Raw genomic sequence first — 17,529 nt, 5'->3', positions numbered from 1 at the left:
TAATAGGATGTATTCTGTCCACTGGTACGCAGGGGAGGAGTGTACCGCAGGTGTGGAGTAATTGGAGGTAATTGTGTTAACCCCGTGTGTGTCCCTGGCAACACGGCACCTGCACATAGGTGCACGAGGGAGCTTCTCCGTGGCGCCACGGGGGCGGGGCCTATGCCCGATCCGTGTGATGACTTCACGCCTGGGTGCCCGGCACCTATGCAAAACCTCAGTGCGAGGCGCGTCACCTGTCTCATCACGGGGCGCGTCATGAGCGCAGGACCAAAGCCCTATCCTTACACTTATTACCCAAGGGCATACACTGATGAGTGTGCTTTTCTAACAATGTTTTAAAGACTGCCCATTTATCTTCTACATTTTTCCTGTAAAAGCATCATCCCAATATATTACTTGTAGATTAGTCCTCACTTTATTAAAATCGTCCTTTCTAAAGTATAGGGTCTTTGTTGAACCCAAGTAATCTGTTTTTTGATCATTTATTTCAATTGAGATAACTTATTCAATTATGATCACTTTTACCCAAATGTTCCAGGACTTGACTATTTGCTATTACTTCTACATTGTATGATATTACCAAATCCACTATTGCCCCTCTCCTGGTTGGTTCCTTAATAATTTTGGTCATATAATTGTCATTAAACTCCCCCAAAAACCTTTTTCCTTTTGTTGTAATTCTAATCTCATTGCCCCAGTGTCACGCTGTGCAGCTCGCAGACCAGACCAGTCCCCTGTACTGAGGTGCGAAGTTGAGTATACACACCGACAGCAGATGGAGAGGGTCCGGGATATGGTTGTAGCGTGGCCAGGCCTGGGTTAAGATTCAGAATAGTCGTTGTACTTGCCGAGTTCAGGAGTATAGAGAGTTCTGTAGTAAAATCCATTTCCGTGTCCGAGGGTCTGAGAGGTAAGCATTGTGATGGGTAAGCCGAAGTCGGGAGCCAGAGAAGGTAGTCAGACAAGCCGGTACAAATCTGCACGAGTAAAGACAAAAGGGAGCACAACACAGTTTCCAGTCTACACAGAAAGCAAGGAGCTATGCAGAGCAAACAGGAAGTGACAGAGCAGGGTATTTAAAGCGGTATCCACCAATCCGGATGGGGGCATGACGAGGAGCAGCTCCTGAGAGGCTGGGAGTAACAGGGCTCAGCTGAGAGTGCAGGGGGCGTGTCAAGGACTCCCACGCCGAGCCGGGGGCGGAGGCAGGCATGGCGCACGTGTTATAAGTGCCAGGGATAGATGCGCTCTGTAACACTGGCACGAGAATCCAAGATGGCGGCTGTGGCGTGAGTAGCGGTAAGTACCGCGCGGCGGCAAGGGTAGCGATGGGGGGCAGGGGCAGCGGCAGTACTGGTAGTGGGTAAGGTGGGGTCACGTTGCAGTGGATGTGGCCCCCAATTCCTTACAGTACCCCCCCCCCCTTCAGGATCGACCTCTGGATGATCCATCCAAGGCTTCTGTGGGAACTTCTTATGGAAGCGATCCAAGAGAGCTGGAGTATGGATGTCTTCATTGGGTACCCAAGAGCGTTATTCTGGGCCATAACCCTTCCAGTGAACAAGGAATTGTATCTTTCCTCTGGATATGCGAGAATCCATGATTGTCTGGATTTCGAATTCAGGGTGTCCTTGTACCATAACTGGTTTTGGTTTATGGGTATTAGCAGGGAACCGTTTGCTCTGGACAAATGGCTTGAGCAAGGAAACGTGGAATACGTTTGGAATCCTCATGGAAGATGGAAGTTGCAAGCGAAACACCACAGGATTGATTTGTTCCTGGATCAGAAAAAGCCCTAAGAATCGGGGTGCCAATTTCAGGGTTGGAGACTTCAACTTGATGTTTTTAGACGAAAGCCAAACTCGGTCCCCTGGCTTGTAATTAGGGGCCTGTTGACGACGGTGGTCTGCCTGAGACTTGAATCTCTGAGCTGCGCTAAGAAGCGCGGACTGGATCTTGATCCATGACTCCTGAAGAGTAGTTACCCGTTCATCAGCCGCCAGCACTCCTACCGGAATGTTTGAGATTGGCAGTTGACTTGGGTGAAAACCATAATTCACGAAGAACGGGGTTTCGTGCGTGGATTCATTACGAAGTGAATTGGTTGCAAATTCTGCCCAAGGAAGGTCAACCCAATTATCCTGGGAATCGGAAATAAAACACCGTAGGTATTGTTCCAGCATTTGATTCAGTCTCTCAGTTTGCCCATTTGTCTGGGGGTGATAGCCTGATGAGAAGGATAGCGCCATGCCAAGCCTCTTGGAGAAGGCACGCCAAAATGTCGATATAAATTGAGTGCCTCGGTCCGAGACAATGGATGAAGGTATCACATGGATGCAAAACACTTCTTTGGTGAAGATATCAGCTAGGGTGGGCAAGGAGGGAAGTCCTTTGAGTGGAACGAAGTGGGCTTGTTTTGAAAAATGATAAACGATTACCAAAATGTTATTCATACCTCTGGAGGGTGGTAGATCCACGATGAAATCCATAGAAATATGTGACCATGGACGTTCAGGCACTGGTAAGGGCATGAGCAAGCCTGAGGGTCTTTGATAAAGAGTTTTTTTTTTGTACACATACTGGACAAGCCCTGGTAAATTCATGAACAATCTTTGCCATATTGGGCCACCAAAAAGTACGTTTGATTAAATCCAAAGTTATCTTGAAGCCGTGATGGCTGGCTGAACGGACGGAGTAGCCCCATTCTACTGCTGCGGCTCATCTGAGTCTAACACATCGCCGGTTTTTCCCTGGCTTTTTCCTGGAATGCGACGCACTTCACCTGGAGCATGCCACATTCATTTTGTGTTCTCAGCCACGGGTCATGCGTGGTTGACGCGCGGTTGATGCGTTTATTGAGAATGGTTCGGATTTAATAGGTTGCAATTCTTCGCGTGTCCGCCAGATGGCAGATATTCATGAATTGTAATGCGCATGCGCTTCAGTAATGTGTCGACTTGCAGGTGTTTCGTTTAAAAAAGATACCACAGTGTGCTATTGTAACTTGGCCTTGAGACTGAAGGAAGAGGTTGCAAAAATCTATCAATTTAGGCTTTTCATATTAAAGATAGACAAAGACCAGTTTCGGTTACAGTATTCTCCAGAGACCCGCCGCCCGCCATGAGTGTTCAAGTGCAGCCCGTTTTCCAAAAACCCGACAGAAGTTACGCGTATTTGATATGGGCCGCGATTAATGCAACAGATGATAAGATGGCAACAGTTGTTCAAATTTATCAGTATTTTATCGAAAACTATGACTTTTACAAATTTTCGCCAGCTCCTCATACGTGGAAGCGTGCAATAAGGAAAAGGTTATGTAGCGATCCCTGTTTTAATCGTATTGAGCCACAATTTGTTGGAGGGTATTAGTGTGTATCACTGGCTTTTTCCTGTATCTATGATCATGCAGATGGCAAAAGGCAAAGGGTCGTGTTAAAACCAACTAAGAAACGACAATCGCCGCCAAGCAATGCACCAGCTCCGGCTTCCAATAACGGTCCCACCGTCAGTGACAACCCTGAGCCTGAGCTGGATTTCGCGTGCAGTTTAGATCAAGCTTGCATGTACCTAAGCAATTTTCAGCCTCATCAGCTGACTACAGGTGGACTAGTCCCGCTGCAAACTATCGATGTGGATGATCAAGAACGCTGGACTGGCAGTGGACCGGCGCCGGCGCCTGCTGAATGGGAAATTCTATGGTGAGTATTGTTGCCGTATTATTTTCTGTGTTTTTTTTATTTTGACAATACAGTATCAATATCGGTGCGATTCAAAAGTCAAGTGATTCTCCTGTAAGCAATATCATTGGCTGAGCGGCTTCTACAGTACTGTACTGCAGATACTGAACAATTGGTGGAACGCTAGGCGCATGCGCATTGGAACCTTCTTGAAACGCATATGTGTGTCATTACATCGACGGTAGGCGCATGCGCATGTGAACAGGAGACGCCCCCCGAGAAAATTATTGGTGGGACTGGCTGGGAACTTCTTTAGGGGGCTGACCATTACAGTAAAACTTTTCTTTTTGTTTTTCCTCAGAAAAGAAAACGGCTAATGGAGGGATTTCGATGGATAATATCGCTTTGTGTAACAATGCCTGCACATTGCTGAATCGGATTTAAAAACCCACGTACCGGAGTCTACAGTTTAGTGGCCGTTGTTATTGATTAGGATAGAAAACTGTACCTGAAACAGTATGCTGATGTTTTCCGGCCGTACAGTATACAATACCTTTCTATATACAGTATACTGCGTAATAAACCCGAAAAAATAAAAACTATGCATTTATTCTACAGTGGCGACCAACTTTATTCGAACTCGGCTAGTTCCGCGAATTTCAGAATATCCCGGTGATGTGCGGTTTAGTATCGTTTTCTCCCGGAGTGTATTGCGTTATTTCGCGCCCGTGATTTAAGCATTTTATTCCCGCTGGCTGCAATACTGCAATGCCATGTAAAAACGCATGGGGGCGTTTGCGAGCTGTTGTCTTTGAAGTCTAATACCTTCGCGGTTCAACCTACAGTACACAGTCTGTGTGTGCGCGCGCAGTAATAGTAAAATTGCATATTTAATTTTATTTTAAAGTACAGTACTGTACTGTACATGCTCGGACCCTGTTGGGGTGAAGTGAGGGGATTCCTAACATCTGGGGGAAAATGAATTTTAATTCTATGGTGAGTACTGTCTTGTTCCCGTATTATTTTGGTGGTTCTGGCTGGGTACTTCTTTAGGGGGCGAATGCCTGCACATTGCTGAATCGGATTTAAAAACCCACGTACCGGAGTCTACAGTTTAGTGGCCGTTGTTATTGATTAGGATAGAATACTGTACCTGAAACAGTGTGCTGATGTTTTCCGGCCGTACAGTATACAATAACTTTCTATATACAGTATACTGCGTAATAAACCCGAAAAAATAAAAACTATGCATTTATTCTACAGTGGCGACCAACTTTATTCGAACTCGGCTAGTTCTGCGAATTTCAGAATATCCCGGTGATGTGCGGTTTAGTATCGTTTTCTCCCGGAGTGTATTGCGTTATTTCACGCCCGTGATTTAAGCATTTTATTCCTGCTGGCTGCAATACTGCAATGCCGTGTAAAAACGCATGGGGGCGTTTGCGAGCTGTTGTCTTTGAAGTCTAATACCTTCACGGTTCAACCTACAGTACACAGTCTGTGCGTGCGCACGCAGTAATAGTAAAATTGCATATTTCATTTTATTTTAAAGTACAGTACTGTACTGTACATGCTCGGACCCTGTTGGGGTGAAGTGAGGGGGTTCCTAACATCTATGGTGAGTACTGTCTTGTTGCCGTATTATTTTGGTGGTTCTGGCTGGGTACTTCTTTAGGGGGCTGACCATTACTGTACATTAAAACTTTTCTTTTTGTTTTTCCTCAGAAAAGAAAACGGCTAATGGGGGGATTTCGATGGATAATATTGTACTGTATGCTGATGTTTTCCGGCCGTACAGTATACTGTATAATAAATCCGAATAAATAAAACTATGCATTTATTCTACATGTTCAGTATCGTTTCATTATGTGTCTTCCACAGTATACTGTACAGTGGTATACAGTGCCTAACATCTATGGGCAAAAATAATTTTATTTCTAGGTGCCCTAGAACAGAAGTTCCCACGCCAATTGCCCGTGAACTTGACCGAGGCCCTAAGTAGTTCCCACGCCAATTGCGCGAATATAATGTAAAATAATCCGTTCTGTGGGTCTGAGCGGGTTGAAATTTACCTGGTCCTCATGCGGGAGGACCCTTGCCATGGTGGCAAAATATCAGCCTTGCACGACCCCCAAAACTGGAGATACAAAAAGACAGTTTAAAAGCATATTACCAAAGTGGCTTTTTTTCTGCCATGCAAGTCAATGGCAGAAACCTGAATTTTAACATCGCCCTGACTCCGTTCAGTTGCTACGAGAGGGTCGCAATTTGCCATGCAATCCTGCCGCAACTAGGACTACATGGTGACCGAATTTGAGCCCTGTAGGTCGAACAGAAACGGAGTTGTGGGTTCCAGGTTTCTGCTCATTCTGACTTAGCCGGTTCAAAGCTTTCTCCGCCATTGCGCTCAATGGTAGGACCCTCCTCGCCGGCGTGACCCTTTCTCATCGCCATTACTGCTTGGACCCTGTTGGGGTCAAGTGAGGGGGTTCCTAACATCTAGGGGCAAAATGAATTTTATTTCTAGGTGCCCTAGAACAGAATTTCCCACACCAATTGACCTAGTTCCCACGCCAGTTGCCGTAGTTCCTACGCCAATTGCGCGACCAGGCAGTAAAAAAACAGTGCATCAAGCCTCTACATTTGTTACACTGGCAAAGGAGCAAATGGAAACAATGTGAGGCAATTCAACATGTTCTTTTATTGGTGGAGTCAGTACAAAAACATTTATTTACAAATACTGTACAATGTTGAAACATTTAAAGTGCACAGCAATTCTAACCATCAACACACAATAATACATTCTGCAGCCTTTATTAAATTCTTCTGCCACAAAACATTTTTGGTGCATGGGGCAAAGGGAGTTAAAGTGACTTGCTTTTTATGTACTGTATTTTGGGGTTGTCTTTGGGGGTTTATTCATCAAATTATTATGATGAACTGCCTTTTGAAATTACAGTGCTGTTAACTATTTCAGCCACACACCTCCAGAGTTTTTAATCCCTCCCTAGCCAAGCGTCAATCGTCTGAGTCACCCTATCCTACCAACCCCCTCTCTCCACTGGGTCGTTAACCTTCTGCATATTGCCATTGTGTTCTTAATCCGCCCATAGCCGAGCTACAAACACTCAGTACGCCTGCGTCTAATCACACCATCCCCCTCCCCCAACCCTTAGAGGCCTGTTGTTTGAACGGTAATGCTTTGGAAAATCCCCTCTCGAATTTGAAATGTAAATCTGATGTGCACAGCACTGTGAGAATTGAGAGTACACTGATACAGTATTTCATCAGGGTGTGAAAACATTTGTCAGTCAGTATGGTTTACAGTCACATGTTTTTAATACAATACAGTACATTTTTTAATTTCTTTAAAATAAAAATATATAAATCCTGTATATAAGTATAATGTAACATAATCCGTTCTGTGGGTCTGAGCAGGTTGAAATTTACCTGGTCCTCATGCAGGAGGACCCTTGCCATAGTGGCAAAATATCAGCCTTGCACGACGCCCGGAACCGGAGATACCAAAAGACAGTTTAAAAGCACATTACCAAAGTGGCTTTTTTTCTGCCATGCAAGTCAATGGCAGAAACCTGAACTTTACCATCGCCCTGACTCCGTTCTGTTGCCACGAGAGGGTCGCAATTTGCCATGCAATCCTGCCGCAACTAGGACTACATGGTGACCGAATTTGAGCCCTCTAGGTTGAACAGAAACGGAGTTGTGGGTTCCAGGTTTCTGCTCATTCTGACTTAGCCGGTTCAAAGCTTTCTCCGCCATTGCGCTCAATGGTAGGACCCTCCTCGCCGGCGTGACCCTTTCTCGTCGCCATTACTGCTCGGACCCTGTTGGGGTCAAGTGAGGGGGTTCTTAACATCTAGGGGCAAAATGAATTTTATTTCTAGGTGCCCTAGAACAGAAGTTCCCACGCCAATTAACCTAGTTCCCACGCCAATTGCCCTAGTCCCTACGCCAATTGCGCGACCAGGCAGTAAAAAAACAGTGCAGCAAGCCTCTACATTTGTTACACTGGCAAAGGAGCAAATGGAAACAACGTGAGGCAATTCAACATGTTCTTTTATTGGTGGAGTCAGTACAAAAACATTTATTTACAAATACTGTACAATGTTGAAACATTTAAAGTGCACAGCAATTCTAACCATCAACACACAATAATACATACTGCAGCCTTTATTAAATTCTTCTGCCACAAAACATTTTTGGTGCATGGGGCAAAGGGAGTTAAAGTGACATTTTAAGTAACATCTCCTTTATTAAAGAAACCCAGTACTGTATACAGTACAGTACAGTGGGATGGTGCGCAACACTGTCAGTCAGACCTACACCAGTTCAGTCCTAGAGGCCAGCAAACAGGGCAGGTTTTAAGGGCAACATTGAAAAACGTGCCTGTTTGCGGCCCTCAGGGACTGGAGTTTTGCATGTTCTGTGAAAAAAAACACACAACAACATCTCCTTTGTTTAAGTACAGCAGGTACTGTAGGGCAAAACATGTACAGTACAATACAGTTCAGCACAACAGTATGGTCTCACTGACAGTCCTCCACATTGTCCATCCATGGCCGATTCCTTGCATGGCGCAAAACGCCATTAAGGCAGTCTCTAACGCTTTTCATTACAGGACCTGTAACTGTATAAAAGCGCCGCATTTCATCCACAATGTTTTTCCTTAAATTGGCAGGAAGGGCCTTTTTAACACGATTTCCGTCGTAGTTCACTTTGAACACCCACTCGCAGTACAACGTGAAGGGAACATGGTGCTTAAAAATGATCAAGGCATACTTGTGGGGTACACCAGCACCCATCACCCTATACTTCTCCCTGATCCCCGGTGGCAGATCGCACAGGGTGATGTCGGGCACTGTTTCGATGCGAGCAAATGTAGGTCTTCTGCGAGCGGGTGTGCTTGAGGTGACGGGCGATGGTAGGTTGTCTGGGAGGAAGCTTTCCTCCGGCCTTGGTCGTCGTGTTGTCTCCTGGTGTGGTCTTGACGGGGTTGTCATGTCCTCCTCAACGGCATACATGTACACTACATCTTCCGGTGGAGGGGGGTGCTTGGGGATGGAAGGGGGTCGAAGGTCCCATTCATCACATCCATGTCACCCTCCTGCTCCGGCGTTGGGGAAACAGGGGCATTAGCACCGAGCAAATAATGTATGCCCGCAATGTCAGCCTCTATCTTCTCCCTCTGTTGATCCATCCGTTGCTCCATTTGTAGCATCCATTGCTCCACATTTAGCATTGTCTCCAGAAGCAGATCTATCTTTGCCAGCACAATAGAATTCCCGGAGAGATCCACACTTATCCCATTCAGGATCCGGTCCAACGAGCTGCTTCTTGTGCATGGCGTCTGGACATCTGGGGGGATGGGTGCAACGGAGGATGAGATGGGGGTTCCATGGACAGAAGCGGCATCGATGGAGAGTGGAGGAGGTGACCTGTGGATACCCGGTAGAGGAGAAGTGGCAGCGTCGTCGAAGAGGGATGGAGAAGGTGACCTTTGGATTTCCGGGCGAGAAGCAGAGTCGTCCAAAGCGCAAAGGAGACAGTGACCCGTGGATTTCAGAGGCGGCAGCATCGTTAGATGGAACCGGAGAAGATGGGGGCAGAGAAGACGGGCTGAAGATTTCCGGGACAGCTACAGCAGAGTCGTCGAAGCATATGGGAGGAAGTGGTCTGCGGGTCCGATGGGTTGGCTGCCATTCGTTCTCCGTAGAGAGTACATCACCGTATATCTTCTTCACATAATGAGGCTTACGTCTAAGAAAACCCTTAACCTTTGGGGTCAGCAGAAGGTTTTCTTTATTGGCCTTAGCCTGTCGCTTTGCCCTTGGTGTGGAAACGGCAACCGCCTTTCGCTTTTTCAGCATGACAGGTACGGCAGAGGTGAGAGGGTTCTTGCGTCCATAGAACCGGGGATGCTCCATGGAAGCAGGTGGCACAATGCAGTACAGTATCTGGACAAGGGCTAGTTCAGATAAAGATCATGGAGTGGTGGCCTATGCAAAGTGTGTGACCTTTTATGCATGGCGGCCAGGTACAGGTGTTGAAAGTGGGCGTGTGAGTCATTACCGTATAAATACACCATCCATTTTGTGTATTGACTGCACATAGAATACACATCGACTAAACATCGAATATACATTCTTGTGTTTGTATTTCTTTCTACTCGCAGCAATGCCTGTTAAAAAGATTTGAAAGGATCTCAGCATGCGAATTAAGGAGATGTACAGGAGCGGACACCGAATTGCTGCTATCCAACGCTGGTTAGCTACTTCTGACCTCTGACCTGTGCCATTAACCACCGTGAGCTATCATGCACAAGGAAAAAACAGAGACCAGAAAAAGGCACCAAGGGTAACTAACGCGTAAGTATATTTATAAAACTTAACAAAAAAAACATATAGAAAACTGTACTGTACATCTACAGTACAGTTCTGTATCTACTGTAATACTGTTGTTATTTCTGTTGATTTATATTACAACATACAGTAGTTTGTCTATTTATATTTATAGTACAGCAGTATACATTTTTTGTATATTTCAATTAATCTTACAATGGTATATACTGTATAGGATGTACTGTATATTTATATTTATATTACAACAGTATATTTATTTTGTATATTAATATTTATAGTACATCAGTATATATATTTTGTCTATTTATATTTATAGTACAGCAGTATACATTTTTTGTATATTTCAATTAATCTTACAACGGTATATACTGTATAGGATGTACAGTATATTTATATTTATATTACAACAGTATATTTATTTTGTACTGCTGCGGCCGAGTTTATTCGAGCATTTGCCCGTTCTCGGCCGCAGCAGTTACCTGGCGCGCGCCGGAGGGTGCCGGGCGCGCGCCGAAGCAGCGGAGGAGAGGCTCGCCGATTGCGGCTTCCCCCTCTCCTCTCCGGGTCCGCCGGGTCCCCCGGAACCCCCTGCCGCCGTCCCCCACATCGCGGGACACCAGGGCTCCCTCGGGGAGCCCTGGACGTGCGTGCAGGGGGCGCAGGCACCCGATGACGAGTGACCGCGCATCGGAGACGCGCGGCACGCCGAGGGGCTGCCACTTGCAAGCCGGGAAATCTCCCGGCTTGCGGTACTGGCCACACTGCAATAAAGTGTGTCGCCAGTGTATATTAATATTTATAGTACAACAGTATATATATTTTGTCTATTTATATTTATAGTACAGCAGTATACAGTACATTTTTTGTATATTTCAATTAATCTTACAACGGTATATACTGTATAGGATGTACTGTATATTTATATTTATATTACAACAGTATATTTATTTTGTATATTAATATTTATAGTACAACAGTATATATATTTTGTCTATTTATATTTATAGTACAGCAGTATACACTACCGACACACTTTATTAAAGTGTGGCCGGTACCGCAAGCCGGGAGATTTCCCGGCTTCCTAGTGGCCGCCCCTCGGCGTGCCGCGCGTCATAGACGCGCGGTCACGCGTCTTCGGGAGCCTGCGCCCCCTGCACGCGCGTCCAGGGCTCCCCGAGGGAGCTCTGGTGTCCCGCGATCGCGGGACGGCGGCAGGGGGTTCCGGGGGACCCGGCGGACCCGGCAGCGGTAGGGAGAGCGCCCCGATCGGAGGGCGCTCTTCCGCTGCTTCGGCGCGCGCCCGTCACCCTCGGGCGCGCGCCAGGCTACTGCTGCGGCCAAGAACGGGCAAATGCTCGAATAAACTTGGCCGCAGCAGTACATTTTTTGTATATTTCAATTAATCTTACAACGGTATATACTGTATAGGATGTACTGTATATTTATATTAATATTACAACAGTATATTTATTTTGTATAATAATACATACATTTTATATTAATGCATATTAATAAAACAATATAATTTCTTTACATTGTAGGGAGACAACTGTTCTGGTGGACAAAATAAGTGAGGAGAGTGATGAGAGGAGTGCATTAAGGGTTAAAAACACTCTGCAGGAAAAGCACAATCTGACTGTATCCGAGACCAGCATAAAGAAGATGAGACGCAGCATTGGATGGAAATATGGACGTGTGAGGTTAGTACTGGACAGTACAGGAGGTAAAAGTGTTGTTTAGCAAACTGTACTGTACTGTGCCGCTAAAAAATTTTTTTCCTTGTCATTACAGAGCGTACCCCATGATACGGGTCGCAAACAAAATCAAAAGAGTGGTCCAGGCCCAGGCATGGATCGACAGTGTGGAGACTTTCCAGGATTGCATCTTCACTGATGAGTCTACTGTGCCGCTGGAGAGATTTGCAAGATTTGCGTTCCACAAAAAAGGCCGCTTATCTTTGAAGCCGCGGCCAAAACACCCTATGAAACTGCATGTGTGGGGTGCCATCTCTAGGCGTGGACCGGGATGCATTGTCATCTTTGAAGGTAAAATGTATCAAATATAATGTCGCCTAATGCACTGTACTTGACTAGTGTTGCCTTACCGTATGCACTGTACTGTACTATTGTGCAGTTTTTTGAGCACTTTTCTTTTCTTGCTATAGGAATCATGAATAAAGCTTTCTTCCAAGACAACATTGTGCCCGAGATAGTGCAATACATCACACGCGACTTCCCCAATGGTCACCGCTTCTACCAGGACAACGATCCCAAGCACACTGCGTCAACGGCGCATATCCTTGAGCGCGGCATCAACTGGGTGAAGACGCCAGCGGAGTAAGTGCAGTAGACCGTGTCCCATTTTTGTTCCCCACTGTTTTTAGCTCTTAAACCAATTGTCCTTTCTTTCCAATGACAGGTCGCCAGACTTCAATCCGATCGAAATGGTCTAGCATCAGCTGAAGGACCATATCCGGAAAGTGGCGAAACCCTCCAAAAAGGACGAGTTGTTGAAAGGCATACTGAGTTTTTGGAACGATGTACTCACCGTGGAACGCTGCAAAAAATATATAGACCATATTGCCACTGTGTTGCCCATTGTCATCGCGCGTAATGGGCAAGCATCAGGAAAGTAGTACTGTGCTGTAGTATTGTAAGTACAGTATGTTACAGGTAAGTATGGCACAGATTTTTTCTTTCCAGATAGTAAGAGTATACAGTAGTTAGTTTTTTCTTTACAGAGAGAGCAGCACCAGCCATCAGGTTACAGTACATAGTATTTAACAGTAGTCAGAGTATACAGTAGTTCCAGTACAGTATACAGTAGACTAGTTTGACAGTACTACAGTAACTGCCTACTAACTGCTCCATTTTTTTCTTTCCAGAGAAAGCTGCACCAGCCACCTACAGTAGTTCTGCCATAATACAGTACAGTAACTGCACTAATTTTTGGTTTTCTTGTTGTTCCAGGAAAAACGGTGGCCTAGGGGGATGGGGGCGTTGTGTCCAGTCAAATCTGCTTGTACAGTCAAATGTACAGTATATAAACAGCAGCAATGATGTAAACAAAACCTCTCCTCTCTCAATGAACTACTGTACTGCAGACAGAATGAGGAAAAGATAAAGACTAAAGAAAAAATAATTTTACTTTACAGTATATAGTATATGCAGTATATTATACAGTACATTACAGTACTGTACTGTATATACTGTAGTATTAAATAATATTCTTATAAATGTGCATTACTCATGTTTCCCCATGTTTTACAAAGGTTTTCCAAATGGTTATCCAATTTCAAGCTGCCAAAATAACTTAATAAAGACTGCATGACTGTATGTATTATTCCTGATTATTTTTATATTTGTATTTTTTGGTTCCTGATAAAATAAAATAAATATTTATTCACTTTCCTGCTAATCATAATCATTGACAGCCACCCCTTCAGTGCACCAATGAATTATTTTATTTATTTATTTATAAAATATTTTACCAGGATTTATACCAGTATTTATATATTTTTATTTTAAAGATATTAAAGAATGTACTGTATTGTATTAAAAACATGGGAACTTCTGTTATAGGGCACCTAGAAATAAAATTAATTTTGCCCCTAGATGTTAGGAACCCCCTCACTTCACCCCAACAGGGTACGAGCAGTAATGGCGACGAGAAAGGGTCACGCCGGCAAGGAGGGTCCTACCATTGAGCGCAATGGCGGAGAAAGCTTTGAACCGGCTAAGTCAGAATGAGCAGAGACCTGGAACCCACAACTCCGTTTCTGTTCGACCTAGAGGGCTCAAATTCGGTCACCATGTAGTCCTAGTTGCGGCAGGATTGCATGGCAAATTGCGACCCTCTCGTGGCAACAGAACGGAGTCAGGGCGATGGTAAAGTTCAGGTTTCTGCCATTGACTTGCATGGCAGAAAAAAAGCCAATCTTTTGGTATCTCCGGTTCCGGGGGTCGTGCAAGGCTGATATTTTGCCACTATGGCAAGGGTCCTCCCGCATGAGGACCAGGTAAATTTCAACCTGCTCAGACCCACAGAACGGATTATGTTACATTATACTTATATACAGGATTTATATATTTTTATTTTAAAGTTATTAAAGAATGTACTGTATTGTATTAAAAACATGTGACTGTAAACCATACTGACTGACAAATGTTTTCACACCCTGATGAAATACTGTATCAGTGTACTCTCAATTCTCAGAGTGCTGTGCACATCAGATTTACATTTCAAATTCGAGAGGTGATTTTCCAAAGCATTACCGTTCAAACAACAGGCCTCTAAGGGTTGGGGGAGGGGGATGGTGTGATTGGACGCAGGCGTACTGAGTGTTTGTAGCTCGGCTATGGGCGGATTAAGAACACAATGGCAATATGCAGAAGGTTAACGACCCAGTGGAGAGATGGGGTTGGTAGGATAGGGTGACTCAGACGATTGACGCTTGGCTAGGGAAGGATTAAAAACTCTGTTAACAGCACTGTAATAGTTAACAGCACTGTAATTTCAAAAGGCAGTTCATCATAATAATTTGATGAATAAACCCCCAAAGACAACCCCCAAATACAGTACATAAAAAGCAAGTCACTTTAACTCCCTTTGCCCCATGCACCAAAAATGTTTTGTGGCAGAAGAATTTAATAAAGGCTGCAGAATGTATTATTGTGTGTTGATGGTTAGAATTGCTGTGCACTTTAAATGTTTCAACATTGGACAGTATTTGTAAATAAATGTTTTTGTACTGACTCCACCAATAAAAGAACATGTTGAATTGCCTCACATTGTTTCCATTTGCTCCTTTGCCAGTGTAACAAATGTAGAGGCTTGCTGCACTGTTTTTTTACTGCCTGGTCGCGCAATTGGCGTAGGAACTAGGGCAATTGGCGTGGGAACTAGGTCAATTGGTGTGGGAACTTCTGTTCTAGGGCACCTAGAAATAAAATTCATTTTGCCCCTAGATGTTAGGAACCCCCTCACTTGACCCCAACAGTGTCCGAGCAGTAATGGCGGCGAGAAAGGGTCACGCCGGCGAGGAGGGTCCTACCATTGAGCGCAATGGCGGAGAAAGCTTTGAACCGGCTAAGTCAGAATGAGCAGAAACCTGGAACCCACAACTCCGTTTCTGTTCAACATAGAGGGCTCAAATTCGGTCACCATGTAGTCCTAGTTGCGGCAGGATTGCATGGCAAATTGTGACTCTCTCGTGGCAACAGAACGAAGTCAGGGCGATGGTAAAGTTCAGGTTTCTGCCATTGACTTGCATGGCAGAAAAAAAGCCACTTTGGTAATGTGCTTTTAAACTGTCTTTTGGTATCTCCGGTTCCGGGGGTCGTGCAAGGCTGATATTTTGCCACTATGGCAAGGGTCCTCCCGCATGAGGACCAGGTAAATTTCAACCCGCTCAGACCCACAGAACGGATTATTTTACATTATATTCGCGCAATTGGCGTGGGAACTACTTAGTGCCTCGGTCAAGTTCACGGGCAATTGGCGTGGGAACTTCTGTTCTAGGGCACCTAGAAATAAAATTCTTTTTGCCCATAGATGTTAGGCACTGTATACCACTGTACAGTATACTGTGGAAGACACATAATGAAACGATACTGAACATGTAGAATAAATGCATAGTTTTATTTATTCAGGTTTATTACACAGTATACTGTACGGCCGGAAAACATCAGCATACAGTACAATATTATCCATCGAAATCCCCCCATTAGCCGTTTTCTTTTCTGAGGAAAAACAAAAAGAAACGTTTTAATGTACAGTAATTGTCAGCCCCTTAAAGAAGTACCCAGCCAGCCCCACCAAAATAATACGGCAACAAGACAGTACTCACCATTGAATTTCCCATTCAGCTGGCGCCAGCGCCGGTCCACTGCCAGTCCAGCTTTCTTCATCATCCACGTCGATAGTTGGCAGCGGGACTAGTCCATCTGTAGTCAGCAGGTGAGGCTGGAAATCGCTTAGGTACATGCAAGCTTCATCAAAACTGCACGCAAAATCCAGCTCAGCCTCAGGCTCAGGGTTGTCACTGACAGTGGGACCGTCATTGCAAGCCGGTGCTGTTGCTGGTGCTGGTGCATTGCTTGGCAGCGACTGTCGCTTCTTAGTTGGTTTTAACACGACCCTTTGCCTTTTGCCGCCTCCATGATCATAGATACGGGAAAAATCCGGTGACACACACCAATACCCTCCAACAAATTGGGGCTCAATACGGTAAAAACAGGGGTCACTACATAACCTTTTCCTTACTGCACGCTTCCACGTATGAGGAGTTGGCGAAAATTTGTAAAAGTCATAGTTTTCGATAAAATACTGATAAATTTGTGCAACTGTTGCCATCTTATCCTCTGTTGCATTAATCGCGGCCCATATCAAATACGCGTAACTTCTGTCAGGTTTTTGGAAAGCGGGCTGCACTTGAACACTCATGGTGGGTCTCTGCAGAATAGTGTAACACAAACTGAAACTGGTCTTTGTCTTTCTTTAATATGAAAAGCCTAAATTGATACATTTTTGCAACCTCTTCCTTCAGTCTCAAGGCCAAGGCCAAGGCCAAGTTACAATAGCACACTGTGGTACGGTATCTTTTTTAAACGAAACACCTGCAAGCCGACACATTACTGATTCGGCGCATTACAATTCATGAATTTCTGCCATCTGGCGGACACGCGAAGCATTGCAGCCTATTAAAATCCGAACCATTATCAATAAACACATCAACCGCACGTCAGCCGGGCATGACCCTGGCTGGGAGCGCGGCATGCTCCGGGTGAACAGCGTGGCATTCCAGGAACATGCCAGGTACAAGCCGGTGATTACTTCGAATAAAAGCTGCCGCTGCTGTACATGTATTACAGTGCCAGTACATACAGTAGAGTACAGTATGTGTCTTCTATTTTTTTTAATACTCTTATACTGAGCATGCCTACAGTATACAGTGCAGTATGCCTCGACATTCTAGAAACACTGTATTTTGTTACAGTAGCAAAGGAGCCAATGGAACAATGTAAAACAAATCAACATGTTCTTTTATTGGTGGAGTAAGTACAAAAACATTTATTTACAAATACTGTACAATGTAGAAACATTTTAAGTGCACAGCAATTCAAAACATCAACAGGTGTATGGTTTACTGCTACAATAGTGAAAACATTTATGTATAGAAAGTAAAAACATTTACAGTCAGTCAGTATGGTTTACAGTCACATGTTTTAAAAATAAATTCTTTATTCATAAAATATACAAAACGCAACATCTCCTTTATTAAAGTCAAAACATATACAGTGGGATGGTCTGCAAAACAGTCTGCACCACTACAGTCCTCGAGGGCAGCACAGGCCCGGTTTTCAGGACAACCTTGAAAACCGTGCCTGTTTGCGGCCCTCAGGGACTGGAATTGTGCAGGTCCTGTGTGTGTACAGCAAGTTAAACCATTTATGTATAAATACAAGTTA

The sequence above is a fragment of the Ascaphus truei genome, chromosome 4, assembly GCF_040206685.1.
Source record: "Ascaphus truei isolate aAscTru1 chromosome 4, aAscTru1.hap1, whole genome shotgun sequence".
Taxonomy (NCBI): Eukaryota; Metazoa; Chordata; class Amphibia; order Anura; family Ascaphidae; genus Ascaphus; species Ascaphus truei.
Note: the sequence above shows the minus strand (reverse complement) of the source record.